General features: G+C 37.6%; 1 long non-coding RNA gene across 1 annotated transcript; it reads left to right on the top strand.

The window, feature by feature from the left end:
• Positions 1 to 2,942: 2,942 nt before the first annotated feature.
• Positions 2,943 to 4,824, top strand: LOC122232453. Its single transcript, XR_006209793.1, has 2 exons — positions 2,943 to 3,203; positions 4,602 to 4,824. It is a non-coding gene; the product is annotated as an uncharacterized LOC122232453 (long non-coding RNA).
• Positions 4,825 to 9,707: the final 4,883 nt, after the last annotated feature.

Genomic DNA, 9,707 nt, shown 5'->3' with positions numbered 1-9,707 from the left:
GCTTAAAAACTGACTGCTACTAAAAGGAGTTAACATAATTTCTGTTCCTTTATTTTTATTCATGACTTTAAAATTTGTAATTTAGTTAGAGAGCTACTATTGTGTGCCTCATACCTAATCATTTTTGAGCCACATGACAAAGTTTTATGTATTCATTTTTTCTGAGTTATACTTAAAATATACGTATTTTTCCTGACTATGAGGAAGTAAACTGGCATAGAACTCTAGGCTTGGTAAGACCAGAAGTGTATTCCTGGTCTGCATCTAGTTGTTTTCATGACCTCAGGCAAAGTACACTCTCTCTGAGCCCTCTTTGTCTATTATGCAAAAGTCGGGATTTTGACTAAATTAGTGACTTTTATACCTTCAAAATAATTTTGTTTTCAAAGAATAGAACGTAATTTTTTTTTGCATTACACTGTATTGTGTAAAACAGAGAGAAGTAGAGCTGTCTAACTAAAGGAGAGATGGAGACTATGGCTGTGACTTCCTTGTCCCTCAATCCTGCAGTGTCCCCAACCGAACCTTAGATTTCTATGGGCCATATTTGAATGCTAACAGTAATGAGAAAATCCTTCTAATTAAAAATTCTTTAAAAATGTTCTTTGAATTAAAATTTGCTGATATATAGTTTTTCTGTGTATAATTTTCTCACCCTCGTATATCTCTGATAAATGGAATGGTATACATAAAAGTACACATGTGTCCTTATTCATGGACTTGAAAGCTATTTTCACCATCGAAACACAGTTTTCACCTAGAAATAAACATAAAGGTCACAGAGGTAAATATTTAGGAAAAGAGCTTTTGGGGAAAAGATGCAACATTACCTCGACAGTTCCTTAAGTCATGTCATGTAAAAAACGTGGTTTATATTTTATATCGTATTTATTAATGGTAATATAAAGTTGTTTGAATAAAGCCTTCCCCCATCATCTGGTATTGAGTTATTAATTTTATAAGTCTGGTATAGTAATGTTGTCCCATTCATTTTATAAGCCTGAATATAATGCTATTGTCAAAAAAGTGTTATGGTTCCTCAAAAACTTAAAAATAGATATTCATTAATTCCACTACTGCGTATTTACCCAAAGAAAATGAAAACACTAATTTGAAAAGCTGTGTGCATCCCTATGTTTATTGAGACATTGTTTGCAATAACCAAAATATGGAAGCAACCTAAGTGTCCATCGATAGATGAATGGATAAAGAAGATGTGTAATATGTATACAATGAAATATACCTCAGCCATCAAAAAGAATGAGATCTTGCCATTTGTGACAACATTGATAGACCTAGAGGGTATTATGCTAGGTGAAATAAATCGGAGAAAGACAAATAAATACCATCTGATTTCACTTACATGTGGAATATAAAAAAACTAAACAAGTCAACAAACAGAATCATAACTACAGAGGACACATTGGTGGTTGGTATGGGGGAGGTGGGTAGAGGGTAAGGACAAAATAGGTGAAGAGGAGGAAGAGGTACAAATTCCAGTTATAAAATAGGTAAGTCACAGGAATGAAGAACACAGCATATGAAATATCCTCAATAATATTGTATTAATGTTGTATGGTGACAGAGGGTAACTACACGTACGGTAGTGAGCATAGCATAGTGTCTACAATTGTCCAATCTGAATTTGTATACTGAAATTAGTGTAACAGTGTCTGTCAACTATACTTCAATTAAAAAAAGGTATTAGGGAAAATAGTTTCTGAAAATATTGGGAAACATGTCAGCCAAAACATTTGTCCTCACACCTACATTTGTAAAGACATTGGAATCCTTATCACCAGTGTTGATTCTGTTCAGTACACTATTTTGGAGCCCGTTTGGGGCATTCAGGGAGAGGCTACCTTGCATAAGAAAGATCTAAATAAGAACATTCTCGATAGGAACACTTGTAATATACAGTTGACCCTTGACCAACATGGTTTCGAACTGTGCGGGTCTACTTTACTTACACATGGATTATTTTTGGATACTGTATAGTACTGTAAGTGTATTTCCTCTTCCTTCTGTTTTTCTCAATGTCATTTTTTTGCCCTGGCTTATTCTACTGTACAACACATGTACGAATCGACTGTTTATGTTACCGGTAAGGCTTCCGGTCAACAGTAGGCTATTAGTAATTAAGTTTTGGGGGGATGAAAAATTATATGCAGGTTTTTGACTGCACCGCAACCTCTGTGTTATTCAAGGGTCACCTGTAGTTGGAAATATTCGTACACATTTCATAAGTAAGTAGATGACCATAACTTTAATAAGTCAAGTGTTTCCAAACTGGGTCCTAATTTGGAGAAAGGAAACAAGTTACAATTGAAAATTGTATATTGTTTTCCTTATCTCTAATTGAGAAAGTTATAAATCAGAAGCTAAGCTTGAAAACTGTTGTAACCCTCTATTTTTCCTTTCTTCAAAGAGATTTTCTGAAATCTTTGTGTGCATATGAAAAGAAATAAGTGTTTTAGTCATAATACAGATAGCAAAATATTATTACTCAATTTTTTGCCAATAGAATTTCCACATGACAGTATGACAGTCCCACATTCTTCATTTTATATGTATTTAAGAGTCAGTCCTGAAAAATTAATAGCAAAAGCATTGCTTCAAATTTTGTTTTTCTAAAAGTGAAAGAATGGAAAGCCCATTTAAGGAACAATTCATTAAGGTAAAAAACTGATTGAACTTTCATAAATGGCAGGTTTTCTAATCATTTCCAAGTAATAATTCAGTATACAATATAATTCTTGTTTAAACTTTTTTGTACCAGTAAGATCAAACATCACCTTTCAGAGATTATACACATTCAATAGATCAATATTAATTGTGCTTTTTAGCAGATTCACTTAAATGGCATTTTATATACGTATACACACACACACACACACATATATATATACACACATATATACATGTGTGTGTGTATGTATGTATGTATGTATGTATCTGTTCTCAATTATCTAAAACTAACATAAAATAGGTAGGAATTTATTTTATTCATGTGATTGTCTTTCTATGTAAGCAATCCCTAACTTCGGTTTAATCTCTACAAGTATTGTTTCAAGACCACATGTCGTAAGCTATATATAATTCCTACAATGTCTTTTGTTTACCTTACACATTCTAAATAATATTTGACTTATTTCAGATGCAGCGGGAGTTGGAGAAAGCAGTAACCAGAGCACCAGAAGAAGGTATGTTGCCAAAAATGTATGAAGTTAGATATCATTGATTTCTGAAATAAACTATAAATAGTAAATGGCATCCCTTTCTATTGTTTGGATAATGGATGCTGCATTCACATTTTTTTTGTACATATCTAATAAAAAATGTAAAAACATGAGCATAATGAAGAACACACTTCTTCCTCATTTAGTCCTCATGTTTCATAGCTCTTTTAAAATCCCCCAAAAGTCTAGGGGCACCCAGGTGGCTCAGTCGGTTGGGCGACTGATTTCAGCTCAGGTGGGTTCAGACCCTACACAGGGCTCTGTGCTGAAAGCTCGGAGCCTGGAGCCTGCTTCATATTCTGTGTCTCCCTCTCTCTGTGCCCCTGCCCGCTTGTGGTTTGTCTCTCTCTCAAAAATAAATAAACGTTAAAGAAGTTTTTTTCAATCTCCCTAAATCTATATATCTGTTATTATTTCTGGCGATAATCTTCCTTCACTGGTGCCATCCCTATGGAACTGTCAACCTGCACAAGTCTCAGAAAAGGTGTGCTTTATCAAATTGTTGTTTCCGCTAGTGATAGAAGACCCAAAAAGCCAAAGTCGTCTTAGTAATGCTTGGTTAAGTAATTAGAGGTCATATAGCTGTCACTTGACAGGTAACGGGTTTCAATCTTCACTCACTGACTTTGTCATTGCTTTTGCCCTTGGGAAAAACTTTAAATTCCTTAGCATGGAATGAAAACACCCAAATCAGTTTGCTTCTTGCCAGATTATTCAGCCTTGTCTCACTATTTCCCTACTCTGCTGCTTTGCTCTAGCACCTTCTCAAACTAAACTACTCATAATTGCACAAGTGTTCTTCCTCACTTCTAGCTCTTTGTATGTGCTTCCTCCCTCTACCTAGCATACTCTTTCCTTGTCCTTCAGGTGTCAGATTACATATCACCTTCACCAAAAAGCAGACAATATTGACGCAAAACTGGGATGTCCCTTCTGTGTGTTCCAGTAGTGCTGTGTTTTATACCTGTCACTTACATCTGTATATCAAGGAAGGTCCTGTTCAGAAATGTTGGGAAATGCCTGTTTGATGTTTCAGTTTATAGTTTATGATTGTTCAGGGTGGACTGTGTCCTCATCTTGTAATTTCACCTTGTAATGAAAAAACCAGAAACTCTGATATTTATCCACAATAGCAATTAATTCAGTGTGCAACCCTGAGCAAAATATATTTAGTACTAATCTTGGGTTTCATATTGCAGTTGTACGTAGTTATTTTTCAATTTTCTTAACACCTTTTCATAAAGGCCCCAACTTTCTTTTGTTCTTTTTCTTTTCTTCTTTTCTTTTCTTTCTTTTTTTTTTAAGGACTTGTAGTGAAAAGTATTTTGGAGAAAGAAGATAATTCTTTCTTTTCCTTTTCAGCTGCTACCGAATTTGAACGAGGATCCTGTAGAACTCCTTTAGTATCTACTGATGATTCAATTCTAAATCAAGATCCAGTATGGAAAGCGTCACGAGAATATGTACAGATTTTGAACAAAAAATATATGATTTGAAAAATAAATAGAAAAAATTTACTGGATGCTTACAAAACATTGTCCACTATATGGAAAAATCTTGATTAAAGGAAAATGTTTTTGTGTCACATGTGTGTAATGAAAATCTGTATAATATTTTAAACTATGTTTCTTGGCATCTCATTAAATTTTAAGCACATTTTGTACGTGGAAAGCAGCACTAGAGGGTTTGACATACATCAGACTGTTCCACTCCCTGCTGTTTGCACAGCACACAAACAAACAAGTTGTCATTAATACTTCAGTAGTGTTCATGGATGGCTTTTTTGTATTTTCCAATTTTTTATCACTATATGTGGGCCTAAAGATTTAGACATTAGTTTGATGTATTCCTGCTATGGCTATTGCCAATGTTTGTACATATTACAATTTTTTATAGTGCCATAAAACCTATTTATAATTTTAATTGTCAACACTGATTCATAGCTCTTTCCACATGGAGAAATAAAATTTGCATAAGGCTTTTCACCTTTTCTATTTATTTATTTATTTATTTAGTTAGTTATTTTTTATTTGCTTTTTGGAAACAAAGTTAGAGAAAAGAAAAAATAGAGAAACAAAAGAAAAAAAGAACTGCCCCTCCCCCACCCCAGAGCCATTTGCAAGTAAATTGCTAACGGGATGCCTGATTCCTGTAGCATTTAAATCCTACAAGTCAGTACATTCCACATAACTACCATACAACCTTCACAATCAGAACATTAACTCTAATACACTTGTCGCTTGAACAATGGGGTTAAGGGCTCTGACCCCTGCCCCCCACAGTCAAAAAGCCATGAACAACTTTTGACCCCCAGAGACTTAACCACTGCTACTACCAGTGGTCTTTTGTATATGATATGTATCGTACTATATTCTTAATGTAAGCTACAGAAAAAAAATACCATGAAGAAAATTATAAAAGAAAATACATTTCCAGTACTGAAAAAAAAATGTGTAGTCAGTGCACCCATCAAAACTCTTTTGTTCAAGGGTTCAGTATAATTCTATCATTTATTCCTCATAATTCTTTTTAAGTTTGCTCACTTATCTGTAGTATACGTGATACCAAGGAAGGTCCTGTTCAGAGCCATGTATTGAATGCAGTTGTGTGTCTTTGTCTCTTTCACTCTAGAACAGTTCCTTTGTCTTTCCTTGACTTTCATGACTTTTAACCTTTTGACGAGTAAATTCCAGGAATGTGCAATGTCTTTCAATGTGGATTTTTCTTAGGTTTCCTTACGGTAAAATTCAGATCATACATTTTTAGCAAGAGTATCACTACAACCTACTCTTTTCATTGCATCCTCTCATGTGACCTACAATTTTGATTTGTCCCAATACTGGTGATGTTAATGTTGGCCAGCGGAGGTAGTATCTGCCAGGTTTCTCGCCTGGAATGTTAACTTTCCACTTTCCAATTAGTTAGTATTTTGTGGGGAAGTACTTTGAGACACGTACACATATCCTTTCTCAGACACCCTGTGCCAGGCCACCTCTTCTGCAGATGGTTTGCCCCCCTGCAGGTTCTGAAAACCCACGCTGGGCTATTCTTCCCCTGTGCAGATGCCTCCCCACCCTGTCCAGTCTGTGATACTTCATTATTCTATATCATTCACTTTTCAGGGATGCTCTCACTTGAGCTCCAACACTGTGCAGGGTGACTGTCCCACACGTAATGCCTTCCCCATTCTGTCTAAGCTCCAGCACCTCACTCTGGACCCCCACAACTCCATGCCTCTGTTTCTAGGACTGGAAACTAAACTGTTGGGGATGAGAAAGAAGAAAGGAAGGAAGGGCTCCACAGGTCTTCTTTAATCAACTTGGCAAGCTCTCCAAAGCCGTTTCTCATTGGAATTGCATTGAATCTGCCAATAGTTTGTAAGGAAAGACATTTCTTATACTGATTTTTCCAAACAACTAGTCTTTTAATTGTCTAAGCTTATTCCCCACAATATATTGTTTCTTACTCGAGTGTTTTATCTGCAGATTCCTTTGGATTTGGGGCATGCAGCGACATATAATCTATAAATAGTGGCATTTGGGGTTCTTTCCAATTCCTAGAGCTTTCATTTTTTTTTCTTTCCTACTACAAGAATGACGTTGAGTAAATGTGAGGATAGTGAGTGTTCGTGTCTTCTTGAAATTGCAACATGTAAAAGTAGTTTTCTACAACTATGTAGATAGTGGGGTTTTTTAAAGTGTATATCTTTTATCAGTCTCTTGGGTTTGCTCTTGCCGTTTACAACAGAGCACCATCAACACAGTGTCTTACAGCCACACACATGTATCTCACATTTTTATGGGTCAGAAGCTGAGCAATGGCTTAGCTGGGTCCTTTGTTCAGGTTCTCACAAGGCTGTACCCAAGGTGTCCGCTAGACGGCCCTTCCCCATTTGGGTGCTTCGATGGGGAAGAATCTGCTTCCAAGCCCATTGCGTTTGTTTTTAAGAGAATTTCCTTGTGACTGTATGACTGGACTCATTTCCACAGCTCTTTGCTAGTCGGCTAGTTGGAGGCTTAGGTCCTAAGCGTTCCCAGACACTTGTCTTAGTCCTTTTGGGATGCTCTAACAAAATGCCATAGGCTTACGAAAAAAAGTTTTATTTTTCACAGTTCTGGAGGCTGGGAAGTCCAAAATGAAGGCACTGGCAGATTCAGTGTCCAGCGATGGCCTGCTTCCTGGTTCATGGACGCTGGTCTTGCTCCTTGGCACAGGCCAAGGGAGCTCTCACAGCCCTCCTTTATAAGGGCACTAATCCCATTCATGAGGGCTCCACCTTCATGACTTAATCACTTCCCAAATCCCCCACTTCTAAATACTATCACGTTGAACATGAAGATTTAACACATGAGTTTCGGTGAGTGGGGACACAAATATTCAGCCTAGAGCAAGGCTGTTCCTTGTTCGTGGCCACGTAGACTTCCTCGATATGGCCGCTGAGTTTAGGAGGCCAGCAAGGGGAATGTCACTTCAGAGAAGGCTCAGTCCTCCTCAAAGGGTGTTCACGTGATCAGATCAGGTTTGCCTAGCATAATCCTCCTTTTGGTTGACTTTGAATTAACTGAATTAATTATGTCTGCAACAGTCCTTTACATTTGCCATATTCTAATAGCTAAAGTCAAGTCACAGATCTTAAGAGAAAAGAATTATAAAGAAAAGGTGACAACGCTAAAGGGCAGATATTATGGGGTCACTTAGGGTCTTTCTGCTACAAGTATATTGAGGAAGTTCCCTTATAATACTAGTTTTCTAAGTTTTGTCATGAATGACTATTGAATGCTAACAGATGTTTATTTCACATCTATTGAGATAGGTTTTTTTAACTGTTTATTTTTGAGAGAGACCAAGCAAGCCAGCAGGGGAGGGGCAGAGAGAGAGGGAGACAAGATCTGAAGCAAGCTCTGCACTGACAGTGGCGAGCCCAATGCGAGCTCCACGTGGGGCTGAAACTCACACACTGTCAGATCATGACCTGAGCCTAAGTTGGATACTTAACCGGCTGAGCTACCCAGGCACCCTGTGATAAGTTTTTAAAATATTTGTGAATGGGGGGAGGGGCCAAGATGGCGGAACAGCATGGAAGTTTTGTGCGTGTCTCACACCCATGAAATACAGCCAGGCCAACACGAAACCATCCTACACACCTAGAACACTGATTGGAGGACTAACACAACAATCTGCACAAGCTGAACCACAGAATTCAGCAGGAATTTACCCCAAAAGAATGAGCATGAAGAAACGACAGCCAGGGATTTAACCAACACAGATAGAAGCAAGCTGTCTGACCCAGAATTTAGAATCACGATAATAAGAATATTAGCTGGGGTCCAAAATAGATTAGAACCCCTTTCTGCAGAGATGAAAAAAGTAAAAAATAGCCAGAATGAAATTAAAAATACTACCACTGAGCTGCAATCACGGATGGATGCAGTGGCGGCAAGGAGGGACAAGGCAGAACAGAGAATCCGCGATATAGAGGACAAAGTTATAGGGAATAACGAAGCAGAAAAAAAAAAGAGGGAGATTAAGGCAAAAGAGCACGATTTAAGCATTAGAGAACCAGTGACTCATTAAAAAGGAACAACATCAGAATCATAGGGGTCCCAGAAGCGGACGAGAGAGAGATAGGGGCATTAGGGTAATGTGAGCAAATCATAGCGGAAAACATGTACGAAAGCTGGGGAAAGACACAGACGTCAAAATCCAGGAAGCACAGAGGACCCCCATTAGATTCCACAAAAACTGACCATCAACAAGGCATATCATAGTCAAATTCACAAAATACTCAGGCAAGGAGAGAATCATGAAAGCAGCAAGGGGAAAAAAAAAGTTCCCTAACGTAAAAGGGAAGACAGATCAGGTTTGCAGCAGACCTACCCACAAAAACTTGGCAGGCCAGAAAGCAGTGGCGGGATATATTCAGTGTGCTGAATCAGAAAAATATGCGGGGGCGCCTGGGTGGCTCAGTCGGTTAGGCGTCCGATTTCTGCTCTGGTCATGATCTCACGGTCTGTGAGTTTGAGCCCCCAGTCAGGCTCTGTACTGACAGCTCAGAGCCTGGAGCCTGCTTCGGATTCTGTGTCTCCCTCTCTCTCTGCCCCTCCTCTGCTCATGCTGTCTCTCTCTCTCTCTTGCTCTCTTTCTCTGTCAAAAATTAATAAACATTAAACAAATAAAATAAAAAATAAATGCAGCCAAGAATTCTTTATCCAGCAAGGCTGTCACTCAAGATAGGAGAGAGAAAATGTTTCCCAGACAAACAAAAATTAAAGGAATTTGTGACCACTAAACCAGCCCTGCAAGGAATTTTAAGGGGGACTCTCTGAGGGAAGAAAAGATGAAAAAAAATTACACATACATACATACATATATATACATATACATATATATATATATACACATATACATATATATGTATGCGTATGTATCTATATATATATATATCTATCTAGATAGATAGATAGATAG

This window comes from Panthera tigris, chromosome D3, assembly GCF_018350195.1.
Source record: "Panthera tigris isolate Pti1 chromosome D3, P.tigris_Pti1_mat1.1, whole genome shotgun sequence".
NCBI classification, from domain to species: domain Eukaryota; kingdom Metazoa; phylum Chordata; class Mammalia; order Carnivora; family Felidae; genus Panthera; species Panthera tigris.
Note: the sequence above shows the minus strand (reverse complement) of the source record. Positions and strands in the feature narration are given on the sequence as shown.